Source organism: Pararge aegeria, chromosome 8, assembly GCF_905163445.1.
Source record: "Pararge aegeria chromosome 8, ilParAegt1.1, whole genome shotgun sequence".
NCBI lineage: Eukaryota > Metazoa > Arthropoda > Insecta > Lepidoptera > Nymphalidae > Pararge > Pararge aegeria.
Genome location: NC_053187.1, coordinates 8,603,631 through 8,617,911, shown reverse-complemented (window position 1 = coordinate 8,617,911; position 14,281 = coordinate 8,603,631). Strand labels below are relative to the sequence as shown.

At 35.3% G+C, this 14,281-nt stretch overlaps 1 protein-coding gene across 1 annotated transcript in view; it reads left to right on the top strand.

Moving 5' to 3' along the window:
• Positions 1-14,281, top strand: part of LOC120626095 — a 279,619-nt gene that overhangs the window by 101,174 nt on the left and 164,164 nt on the right. The window lies entirely within an intron of this gene.

The following is a 14,281-nucleotide window of genomic DNA, read 5'->3' as shown; positions in this document are numbered from 1 at the left end:
AACAACGCTCCAAATGTATGAAAATACATTTGACTTTGCACTAGGTATTAGTGTTGCCCAAATGCAAGAACAAGACGAGACTTAGCCAGTCTTGGTCTTGGTCTTGCGCCAATACACCTGGTCTTGGTCTTGGTCTTGGTCTTGCGCTCCCAGTCTTGGTCTTGGTCTTGGTCTTGCAGCAAGAGTCTTGCAAGTCTTGCAATTACCTATTAGTCTATTACTATTTATTAAAGTTTACTTTAAATCTTAGAAAAACGTATTAGAATTGGAACATTGTGAGCTTGAATTAACATAGCCATAGTAAAGATCAAGCAGATTAATAAATAACTGAAGATTTGATAAGAAATTCGAAAAATCAACTGACCTATATGTCGTTTTCCATGGAAGTAACTGTTTCTTAATAAACATTTATGATTTATAAGCTTACATTTGCTAAAACATGTAAAAAAACAAATTAATTACAATAACTTGACTGTATTTTAAAGAACAATACTTATCTGTCTAGAAAGAGATTGAACCCTCAACTTATAAGAAATTTAATAAAAGAGTTTTACGATTTATCATTTATTTGAATAAAAAATAAAATACAACACAAATCAACAGCTTTATCATTAGGTTATGATACTTTATATCAATTCTTTCGACCAAGAATTAATACAAAGTAACCATCTGGCTGACTCATCACTTAACCTATTTCTATGTTTTCTAATTACTAATGATGCTTTAGAAAATAACCTCTCAGCAGGTACTGAAGTTGCAGGTATTGAGAGAAAATCACGGGCCATTTTCGATAAAATCGGATACTCTGTCTCATGCGTCCTCCACCAATCTAAAATCACCAATCTGAAACTTATTTATTCTTTGGAACACCTGTAGGTACTCTTAAAATTCGAAATTATTTTGCATGAATAGTGTCAAATGTTATGATTTCGGCGCGGCGGCAACGATTGTTTTAGATTTCAAAAGAAGCCGCCGGCGCGTGTATCATAACCATGTACTTCCGAAAAGCGGCAAATTTCTTTGAGAAGTAAGTACAAAACCTTTGATGCCGCATTATCAAAGTGCCGATGGTTAAAACATAACTATGCATGCACTCAGTTTGATTTTAATAGATATTTTTTTATTCGCTATGTTTATGGTATTAGTCGTAATGCGCATATGTCCAGTTTTTCATATTCTTTGATATAGTTTTTTGCGTCTCATAGAATTCCTAAGCGTACCTACCTACCTATACACCGAACTGTTACACCTAACTACTCCGTGAAATAGCGCTAAGTCCTAGCTGCAAGACGCAAGAGTCTTGCAGGCTATGTCTTGTTCTTGCTCAAGTCTTGCACGGTCAGTCTTGGTCTTGGTCTTGCTAAAAATACGCGGTCTTGTTCTTGGTCTTGGTCTTGCAAAAACGCAAGAACAAGACCAACACTGCAAGACCAAGACTGAATTTGGGCAACACTACTAGGTATAGATAATGACAGTATAAAATGTATGTATGCGCAATTAAACAAAAAGCTACAAAGGCTGTCTACAAGGCAACCTATACCACATTGCAGAATATTAAGAAGAAGGATACGAGTATATAAAAAAAATTATAATTTTGTATGTAAAATATAGGTAAACAATGAATTGAAAAATTATATATTCTTTATACGCCACACAACGCATATATTCCAAAATAAGCTACGCACGTTTCCTATGAAACAGGAGCGTTCCCACAACAGTGAAGACTACAAATACCTTTGCGCTTTCTAAGCACGAAACTATAATTTTTGCACTTACCTATACTTCCCTCACGTACTAATATTTTGCAAGTAGCTCAATGAAATGCTACAAATTCTGAAATATTTATTCTGTAAATATACCAATAAAGTAGGCTTGGTATAAAAAAATATGTTTCCAAATAGTAAAAAATATTGTTTGGTTTAAAATTACACGAAAATATTTGAGTATCGAATAGCCGCATTGTGTATATTTTTGTAAAAGCTGGGTAATTTAAAAGCAGCTTGATAAAAATGGGTATTTTCTGTTACCGGCAAAGGGTAAGGCGATTCCATTTTGCTTAATTTAATCAGTAAAAAGCAAAATCACGTGTAATGTAACCCAATTTGTCACGGTATGTATAACATGAGAATCAGATTTAAGACCGAATGTAAATAAGTTTATCCTTTAGTTATTTATTTTTTGTTATGAGATTTAAAGAAGGTATAATGTTATATTCAATCTTAAAGAATTCCAAAACAGGAGTATTATATTAAAACTTAATCATCTCGGGTTTACAAACATTTATATTCATCATCATCATCATCAACCTATTACCGACCGGCCCACTACAGGGCAAGGGTCTCTCTTCTCTTCCATCTTTCTCTTCTCAGAATGAGCAGGGTTTAGGCCGTAGTCTACTGCGGTGGCCAAGTGCAGATTGGTAGACATTTATATTAAATCTCTCTCTCTCTTTAGTCGGTCGTTATCACTGATATGGCGAGTAATCTAGTCATATAAGATCTCTCTCCATCGGGTCCTGTCTTTGGCCATTTGTATTGCGTAATAGAAGGTACGGGCACCAGTTTCTCTTAGTTGATCTGACCACCGGGTTGGAGATCTGCCACTATATATTAAATAATCGTTTTTAATATTACGACTCATAAGAAGGCTAAGAGTCACTCAGCAGGTGATGGAGAGGGGGAAAGGTATGCTTGGAGTATCTCTGATCAAATCACGTATGAGGAGGTCCGTAGAAGAACTTGAGCTACCGACCTAGCTCAAAGAGTCGGGAAGCTAAAGTGGCAGAAGGCGTGGCACATATCTCGGAGAACAGACGGACGTTGGGGTGCCAAGGTAGGAATGGCTACCTCTCACCGGTAAACGGAGCATTGGTAGACCCCACGAGGTGGACGAATGACATCAAGAGAGTCGCAGGCAGTCACAGGACCCAAGTCACAAGACCGTGGTATTTGGAACTCCCTACAAAAGACCTATGTCCAGCAGTGGACGTCCATTGGTTGACTTGATGGCGATGATGAATGTTAATTACGTAATTCAAATAATATGAATACCATTACGGAAACTCTACGGTGAACAAACATCAGTCTCTCAGGGAAGAGTAGTAACAAGTCTAAGCCGAAAACCAAATCGAATGGTTGCTTTAAGGAAGGACAAACGAACAAACACATTTTCGCATTAGTAATATAAGTATTGAGTATGAATTCTAAATTGACTGTGATTTTGTTCAGTAGACTTTTTCTTTATCAAAAGAGAAACAAACACTAAGCCGTCTGTGAAATTGATAAACATAAATCTTAAACGTGATTGTGCTTAGTAATATAGGTAATTTTTATAACCGTAAAAACTAAATCAACTTTAAAATAATATTTCATTACATACAAGTAGGTAAGTAAATCTTTGTTGTTATTTTTCTTCATTTAACTACCTTTGTGTTTGATAAAATCCAATGTAACTCATTTTATTTACTGTGTTTAGCGAAAAGATTCCGGTAATTGGCAAAACTTTTACCAATATCTATTACGGGCAAACGATTAAAATCTCGCGGTTAATGCTATACTAAGCGGGTAAGGCAATTACAAGCGTTAGCTTCGAAGATAAGTCTGGAGTAACTCATTCTTTATAGCAAGACTAAGTTAAGTGGAACTAACTACATAATGGTGCAGTTGCCTCTTTCGTTGCACTAAAACCTAGTCAATGAATATTACCTGCGACTGGCGTTATTACCCGTGGTGAATAAGTCTGTACATGTACCTAATTTAATTCATTGCAATCGTTACAGACTTATTCACAGCGGGGTGCAGCTAACTAAATCTTATTTCATACCGTGTTAACAGGCACATGTTCTACCTGAAGGTTACCTATGCAAACTCAGTAATCTGTTTCTGCCACACTTTGATACACAGAGGCAGACACCTTTTGGGGAAATATATAATACAACCAGAGGATGCTAAACTTCTGCTAGTAAATAAACTGCTGCTATTCCTGACTGCAACCAATAATAGCTGGGAGACGTAGACGGCGGCGTCGCAATAGTTCGCACTATATTAAACTCATACCTGGTTTTCTATAACTGCTATAATAACGAAAGGTCACTACTCTATTTATTTATTCAGAAGACTTTATTGCACAAACTTTGAAACTATAAGAAACACACAAGAAAAAAAACAAAAAATAAAATAAAAATACTTACGTACATACGAGTATATAATCTTTTCAAAAATTGTATCTTATGCCTTATTCTGCGTTTCTAGAAAAACGACACTAACTATATAAAAAAGGTAAATTCAACTGTCAAACCTTTCTTAGAAAAACTAAAATGTTGACTATAGCTAACTTCATGGTGTTCTAACGCGCGAAAATAATTATAACTTCAAAAATATATATATAAATACAAGGCGGTCTTATTGTCACACAACCCTTGGTGAAAGTGATTGAAAACATGAAAGTGGGACAGTGCAAAGCTTGGCAGCACGGTGTCATTTATGTTTTTATCGGCAGGCTGGCAACTATATCCGCGGCCAAAGCCCCCAATAGACAAGATTAGACAGATTCTTCCTAAATTGCCCGAGTCGGTGATGGAACCCTGGATGTCCAGTTATAAGACCACAGCGCTAACCATTGTGCTTTAGATCTTAATGTAATTTGAAGGAAACTCAAAATTAATAATCTGGAAGCTTCGGTTGCAATGTCAGGTTACGGCAACAGGATTTATTCACTTGACTCCACGTTACAGGCAATTAAGTAAACGCTGGAAAATCTTTTTTACCTATCCTACTGTAGGAAAAGTAATTTATGTCTATTGAGTCTTCCACTAAAAGCTTTTTAGTTTCTAGTTGCTTACACCGATCACATTTTGATTGATGGTCGGCGTCTAATGGAAGCTACTGGAAGCTATGTTGGATTATTATGAAGCAATTGATTTTAAAATTAACATTCGCTGCCTATTAACGGCCTCCTGCTGGGCACAGGCATCCTCTTTCTTAAGCCAGACAGTCTTAGAGCATAGACCCACCACGCTCCTCCAATGCGGGCTGGTGGGCTTTAATCCTGAAAGCCGGAGAAAAACCAAAAGCGATGGCGTCACTCTCTTAGAATATTATGGAAAACTCTCAGGCAAGAGGTTTACTTGGGGTTTAGTTATTTATCGTTAAAGCAAGTGAGACGGCCGATTGGCGACTCGATTCCCACAGCTGGAAAATGATTGTGTGATGAACATTAAGGATTTTCAGTATCTGGATATTATAAGTATTTATGTATAATATCGTAAAAATTTCTATCAATTATCTTAGTGCCCATAGCACAAGCTACGCTTACTTCGGGGCTAGATGGCGATGTTTACATTGCCGTTATATATTTATTTATTAAGGGAAATTTAAGTGCTTAAGACTCACGTAACATAAAGTAAGAAATGTAGCGGGTATTGAACTCGGCACCCCCTAAAGAAAACTCGAAGTCTTACCACTAAGCTATCACCGTTTCGATCTTAGTATCTATCAATTTAGATTCAATTGAAAGATGCCCGGCTCCCGCGTTTTAAAATAATATCCTCGACGTATATGAGATTTTATCGACGCTCTTGAGATGAGCACGTCAATTTGATTTCCATAAATGTACTCGTAACATAAGAAAAATATGGCCCAGTTCCTTCTCGCTTAGTTACTTGTAGATTGCTTGAAAATGTCGAATGTAAGGCGGAAATCAAGAATGAAAACTGGTGAGAGGTTTTATAGAAGTTAATACTTTTAGTTCCCTACAGAAGTATTAATATTATTAGTGCATAAATAGATGTAACCTTGAATCGATTAACTTTCTAATATCAAAGATTCATATCAACGAGAATTTATTTTTTAATTTTTTTTAGAAAAACATCGATTGTTTGAGAAAAACCTAGGATGCATCCAATTATGCGGTCGTTGTCAATCGTCCTTGGTTTTTCATAGACTCGATTTATCCAACTGTCGATTATATATTATTAAACTCATGCAAAAGTGTCGTTGTTTGTTGTAACTAAGAAACAAATTGAATTGATTTTGGCATAGAGTTAGTTAAAAGGACGACATACTGTTCCTACGGGATTTATAAAAATCTAAATTATCGCATCAGTGGGCAACATCTGGTCTTAAATGGTCTTAATGCATCTGGAATAAGAAATATTATACCCAATTATTTCAAGTAGGCCCAGTTTATAAGCACTTTTGAAACGTCAAGTCAGTCTTTTTTTAGTGACTACCACTCTCGAAAAGAGCCGGCAAGAAACTCAGCAGATTGCTCATAAACATCATTTTACAGTTTGCATTGAAAAACTATATTTATATATAATATAATATACCCGCGGGAAGCCTCTTATTCCCGGGACAATAAGTAGCCTATGTGCTTTCTACTTTTTAACCCGAAAAAACATCCTTTTCCTACGGAAAAACACGTTAAGAGCGTGATAACTGAAAACCAGGCGGAAAGCTAGAATATTATAAAGGAACAATTACATTATTAACAAATTATTGTTGTGCAGCAGTTTATGCTTTTCGCACGGGGGAACAATTTGAGTGATCGGGATTAAAAGAAGTGGTAGTAGCTTTTGCCCGCGACTTCGTCTGCGAGGACTCCAGAATTGGGTCTCCAGCTTCGCTCGTTAACAATTTTTAAACCTACCACGGAACTATTTGAGAGATCGGTATAGAAAATACATATCCTTTTCCATAGCATAGTTGACATGCATACCAATTTCTAAGCTGAGATTTTTTAATTTTCCCTTGGAAACTTCTTAAGAAATCGGAGTAAAAGGTAGCCTTTTTTTTTCCATCTCAAAAGCTACAGGCATGCCAAATTTCATCCAAATCCGTTCTACATCCACACTTTCACATTTATAATATTATTTGGATAGTAGGATGTAGGATTTTAGTGTTTCTTAATTTATGATTATGTTTTTTTAAATATAATATCTATATTCTATATACTCGTATATATAACATTAAAGCGCGCGCGCATTTTGCCATGATTGTGGTAAAGTGTCGGTTTTGCTATTTTTATCGCATTTTACAGTTCTTCAGCCAATTCAAATAATATAGAAGATTATCCTTTTATCGCCATTATCTTACGATCAAGAAGAGATGTGCTTGACTAGGTTTTCATAAAAGAATACCAAGAAGAACTCCATCATTATGTTGTTAGTGCCACTTAACTTAGTCTTGCTATAAATAACGAGTTGCTCCGGACTTATCTTCGAAGCTAACGAGTGTAATTGCCTTACCCGCTTCATACCGCATTTCAGTCTCTTGCCTTAAATCGGTGCAAGTATTTTTTTTTATTCCACTACAAATTAGCTCTTGACTTTAACCTCACCAGGTGGTGCGGTCTGAAGCAGTCTAAGATGGTAGCGGGCTAACCTGTTAGGAAGTATGGTAGTCATACCGCCCCGCCCCGGAACACTAAATCGCTTAGCGGCACGTCTTTTTCGGAAGGGTGGTAACTAGCCTCGCCAAAGCCTCCCACCAGACCAGACCAGAGAATTAATTAAATTAAATTATTAATTAAATTAAATTTAATTAATTAATTAAATTCAGAAATTATATATTCCCAAATTGCCCCTGCTGAGAATCAAACTCGGAACCTTCTTCTTTAATTCACAGCGCTCTACGTTGCGCCAGGGTAGTTATTTCTAATAACAGGGAACTGTTCCGGAAAATAATGTGTAACGCTGGATTTCCGTATTTCCTATGGATATAATTATGAAAAATGATGCTATAGGACCTACCTTTCTGTTTGTTGTATCACGTACTTTATTTATAGTCTGCACCTGCAAAAGGAAACTTGTTATTTATTTCATGGACAGCGAAAGGTTAATTAAAATCAGAGGAAAATGATTTTCTAATTAAAATAACTATGTTCACTCGACGGATATCAAAAAATATTTACACAAGAATAATTAGATGAATTTTTTTTTTGTGTTTAACTAAATGATAGCTAGCCCTTGTCTGCAGTCTCAACTGGTTGTAAGTGATCGTGCAATCTAAGATGATAGCGGGACAACCTGGTCTGTTATATTAAGGCCAATATCCGGTATCATTTTTTGCGTGGCATCGTAACTGAATGGTATTTTGTCGGTAGAGCGGTACCTAGCAAAAGCAGAAGCATTTAACAAGACAAGGCAAGAGATGAAATTCGGAAACTATTTCCGAATTGCGCATGCCAGGGATCGAACCTGAGAACACCCAGTTATAAGACCACAGAGCTCACCACTGCGCCAAGGAGTCTGAGTCCTGAAATTATTTTAGAGCCTTAAATTTTTTGAATATCGCAAAAATATCAAGCAGATGGAAGGAAGGCCTTTCAAGAATGTGTACATAGCAGTGAGTAGTGATGGCGATAACTACAATCGTAAACTTAAAACTAAAGCTACGAGGGTTCCAAACGTGCCCAGTTCTAAGAAAAAGCCCACAACAAAATTAGCCGGGTGTTCTTTTTGTTATCACCATCTCACATTGTCATAAGAAAATATTTAAGAAGCAACCTAGTTAGAGCAATTGTTCACACCCAAGCTTTTTTATAGTTTACGTAATCCTTTATACTATATAACTTAATGATAACCTAAGTGCTACTGCGTTGTAATGGAGCTTTTTGTGGCAGAGTTCGTCCGGGAGAGTAATAATACAATGCCTATTTCTATCGCCAAGCAGCAATTCTATATCCGGTCTGAGGGGTGTGGTAACCGGTTTAATTATAGGCGCATGAGCCTTAATACCTACGCCTAAGATTAATAGACACGGGGCGGTACTTTCCAGGTTGGTCTCTTGCATATTCTGCGAATTTTTGATCTGCTTATATTACTTGGGTTTCGACACACCACCGGTTGCTTTGTCCTTAAATTATTACAATAAAAATTTCTTCATTATTAAAAACTGTACCGCCTATATTTTGTAGCAGCAATTGGGTTTCCACATACTCGTACCACCTGGTTGCTTTGTCCTTAAATTATTACGATAAAAAACGTTTTTCTTCATTATTAAACACTTCATGTTGTAGTAGCAATTTAAATCGTACGTATTAAAATCATACCTATTTAAGGTATGATTCTTTCAATTCACTTTACTTTTACCTGCTTACTAAAAATTCTATGCTACAGCTCGAGGCACTACTAAAGTTTTCGGTACTTCACGATTCACGTACAGTGACTGAGGAAACGAAAAAAGTTTTATAAAAGTTTTTATTGCGAATTTTTTGCATAGCGTTGCATAGTAAACTGAATTTTTGTCGAACAATCGTGAGAAGTTTCCTATTTCTCTATTTTCTTTTTTCATAGAACAACACTGGGTCTGGAAGATTATATTCGATATTCAGAAGGGTTGATTTAGCTCTATATCTAGGCTTATTGTGAAATTTTACAATACAAATTTAATTCATAATTTAAAAAAAATCTGAAACGTAGTTGTTTGTAGTAGTCTAAAATCAAAATCAAATGCACTTAATTGTCCACCAAATTAAAAAACAAGCATTAAAAAAAAATACACAATTAAAGTGAAGGAGAAAAACAACAAAAGGCGGCCTTATCGCTTAAAAACGATCACTACCAGGCAACCAAATAAAATTGAGTTCATGAAGTTAACAAGAAGGGTTAGGGTGAACACAAATACTTAAAATAATAAACATAAATTACAAAAATAAATAAATAATAATAATAAATAAAATAAAATATACTTACATCATACCATCGGTCTGGAAGGCATACTACAAAGAAGAAGCCGGCAAGACAGTCAACAGTTGCTGCTTTTAAACATAATCCCTTACAATAATTATCTTGCCAGAGATACGTTCGTCAATTGTATAGTAACTTCGCTGTTTTAAATGTGTATTAACACATTGTTTAAACATCCGATTTTCACACAATCTCCCAACCCCATTTCCCAGTCTCGTAGAGTGTGAATTCGTGAAATTATCTCTTAACAAATGTTTACAATCTTTACCTTACCATATCAAATCTACAGCTTCTAGCCTAAATTTAAAAAAAATTTGGAAAATCCAAAAGTGCACGACTCATAATGCTCAATTAATAAAAAAAAAAAAAAAAAAAAAGAAAAAAAAAAAAAATTTTAACACAGCTGTACTAGGAAAGTGATGCACAGGCGCCCCTGGTGGAATAAAATGTACATAATATCTATAGATATAGATATATCACCATCCATGTTAATTTTACATGGATATATATAGATATAGAGTCTTGCAGTTTTCGTTTTTTATTAATTGCAATTAAACTGAATTAATTAATCATTCGCATTCAGTGACCTACAATCGTCGATTAGAATGTTTTTTTTTTTTAATTTAACTCAAATAATGGATTTTTTCACAAGAGTGTTTTCGGGTTTCACACATGACGGACAGGAAAATTTTTTGACCTATTTTGGTGTTTTTTTCCAATATCAGGAAAAAATAGCAGTAAATCAATTTTTTAAAAGTATGGAATTAATCTCCATTAACTTATCTCGACAATAGTATGCAAAATATCTTGCTTCCGTGAACTAACAAGGCTATAATAATAAAAATAGCCGCCGAAATGAGGCGAAAAAAATTTTTCGATCGTAAAGCACTCTCTGATGCTTCGCATCATGAGTCGTGCAAAATTGCCTTCTTTTAAGCAAGAGTGTCAAATTTCTACGATGGCTGTAGTCTGGCTAGATGATTTCGCCAGCGGCTGAAGAAGCCTGCAAGAAACTGAGCTGCACTTACCTTTTTTTTATAATATCATATTTTACGAGTTAACGAACGGTATTCCATCTTACGAGAGAAAAAAAGCCGAGCAGGCTTCTTCCTAGCAACCTTGTTATTTCTCATCTAGTAAACAAGAACGCGTATATCCTAAAGGTCTTCAGTTCTGCAAGAGAAATGATCTGCCCTCTGTCACTTTAGCTTGGTACTGCATGACTTCTTAATTCAAGGGATGTTTATGTCTCCCACACTTACGACATTCGGACTCGTGAGCTCGCACTTATCATGAATTAAGGATGAGGTCGCGGCCTAAATTCATGAATAGTCGCAGTGCAGAACACTTTTATAGCGATTCCTTTTCTTGAAAAAAAATTATTAATTCAAACAATTGAGGTAAACTGAAAGGTATTCGTATTTGACAAAGAGCTTAAAGTTATTCGCAATTCGACTAACAATTTTTTATACTTAGGTATAAATGGGGCCTTGCGGAGTTAGTATACGTTATATAATGTTATGGTAACAGTCTAACGCGATAACTATAAGGCGTAATTAGCGTTATATTATGAAACCTATAATGACAACTACCATTATCAAATATGAGGAATAATCCATTCCCTATCCCTTCCCTAACCCTATCCCTATCCCTATTTATATTATAAATGTCAATGTAAGTTTGTTTGTTGCGCTTTCACGCAAAAACTTCTTAACCGATCCTTATGACACTTTGTACACATATTTTTGACAGTGTTAGAAGTAATATAGGATACTTTTTTATTCTGACATTAAGCTCGGTTCCTTTGGGTGAGGGGATGAAAGTGTTTGACGATTTTACACCATAACTCCGACAAATTATAACCGATTTAAATATTTTTTTCTTGTACTATAGAGGTTATAATATGTATTTAATTTTTCCCAAACTTTGTGTAGATCTGATGAATGTGGTTGTAAATAGAGGACAGAACTCCTCAGTGGACAGCAGCAAACCCCTCATTTATGACTTAGCGATACTGAATACTTTAATTTTTTTAGAACTACAACTAAATGCCACATCAAAAAACAAAAACAAAAACAAACGCAAACGAAGTCGCGGGCAACAGCTAGTAGATTATACTTTTCACGCACACGTTGATACGCACAGGTTTTAGTAGTAGGAGAGTTTTTATGACACAGCCCGTCTAGGAAAGTACTACCGACATACTTATTTCTGTGCATCATCATTGCTGGGTTCCGGTCTGAAGAGTATGGTTGCCGGTGTAATTACACATGAGGCTGAAGGTATTCTTCGCCTCAGGTTGATGGATCCAAGGCGGAACTCTTTCAAAGTGTTCCCCTATGCCCTGCCCTGCAAAATGTGTGACAGAGCACCGTCATCTAGTTGGTCCGTCAAATGTTACTTGAAAAATAAACAAGCATTAACGTGTAAATATATATAAATAAATTAAAAATATATATATACCACGACAATACACACATCGCCATCTAGTCCCAAAGTAAGCGTAGCTTGTGTTATGGGTAAGATAACTGATGAATAATTTTTATGAATACTATAATATAATTTATGAATAATATAATATATACAAACACTTATAATATATAGATAAACACCCAGACACTGAAAACATTCATGTTCATCACACAAATATTGTCCAAACTAAATAAGTGACGCTTTTAAAAGCCTTTTATTGCTTTTATAGCACCCGATTTCTAAATGACTTTGTAGAAGTACTTTACCAGTAATGGTCCTTGACACAACCAGTGCGTAGATGAGTATAAGAAACGGATGAGGCCAAGAGATGTCATTAAAGATCTGAACAGCTGTCGCTCGCTCGTTATAACGTGTCAGTGCGTCCACTTGATCGTGATCTTGACGAAAAGCCGCCGAAAATAGGCGACCGAGCTCCTAGAGGCGTGTTAATAACATTTTACGATGCATCTTTAGAAATACATAACTCTGCGACCTCAATTTTATTCTATATGTTAGTTTACAGATTATACCCATATCTAAATTAGGTTGTATATATTTTTTGTTTTAACTGTTTTAGTTGTATTTTACTAACAAAAGTAGAAAAACACGTATTTCACAAGAAGGTAGAGTTGATCCGAAAAGTATGTTGTATTTACGCATTATTTATCGCAAAAGTTTTACAATAAAAAGAAAAATCCAAATCGCTATAGATGCCTATCATATTTGAAGAGTTCCCTTAATTTATCCAGTTTGTTCTATCTTGACGTAATGAAAGTGGGTCCACTAGGAAGTATATCGTTTAAAACGAAAAAAGAATTATCCAATTCAGTTGATAAATAACACAGTTCGCAGGTAAAAAACATAAAAAAGGCAACCGAGTTAGAAACCTCCTCTTTTTTTTAAGTCGGTTAAAAAACTAAATATTCAGCGGACTATTAGGATTCTTTTTTTTTTTTTTTAATTGTGTGTGTTTATAAAAATACCACGTATTACATATACCAGTTATACCTACTTGCTTACCTAATTGCTTATTGAAATTAAACCAAGAATTTTAATTTTTTAATTTTAATAACATTGAAGCAATTATTAGAGAAGGAGCCCACGGACTTAAGGTCTATGACACGATTCTGCTTACAAAATAAAAGAAAAAATATAACGTTAGTTACTTTGTCAAGCAGTGAAATACCTAATTACTTCAATTCATACTTTATCGCTATTCGTTTGTATATCGCTTCTTGCTTGTTGTAGTTAAGACTGTTCCTGGCACGCTAATAAGGCTCTCTGGGTCATCATTTTGTACCTAGTTGCTTTTAACAAGGAGCTATTTGCCAAAAGAACGCACTATGTCAGCAATTTTGTGTTGTGTTAGCAAATATGGGGTGCGGCCAGTACACCTTAGGGAAATACCTTAGGGAAGGAATTAAATTTTAAAATATGCCGATCCATATTAAATAAATACGAAATAGTTAAACCGATTTTGATGAATCTTTTTTCGTTTGGTACGTTTTACCACGGAAGGGATCTAATTTTAATTTGGTGATGATTTGTTGTAGGGATTCTGGAGAAATCGAGGTAACTCTTCATATTATAGGCACACCTAAAAGAACTTGTGCATATTCTTTGGAAAAGCACCATATGGTCAAGTGGAACTGATGACGAGGACTGTGGATGGCCATCGGTATTACACAATATTATTATGAGTATTATATGGGTTGCGTTTCGATTATGGTATACTAGCTGTTGCCCGCGACTCCTTCTGCGTTTGATATTGTTTTTTATTAAATTTAGTTGTAGATCTAAAAATATTAAAGTATTCAGTATTGCTAAGCCTTAAATGAGGGAATTGCTGCTGTTCGCTGAGGAGTTCTGTCCTCTATCTCCAACCACAGTTTGTACAAAATTAAACACATATTATAACCTCTAAAGTAAAAAAATAATTACTTACATCGGTAATAATTTGTCGAAGTTATGGTGTAAAATAGTCAAACACTCATCCCCTCTCCCAAAGGAACCGAGCTTAATGTCGGGATAAAAAGTATCCTATATTACTTCTAACACTTCCAAAAATATGTGTACAAAGTTTCATGAGGATCGGTTAATTAGTTTGTGCGTGAAAGCGTA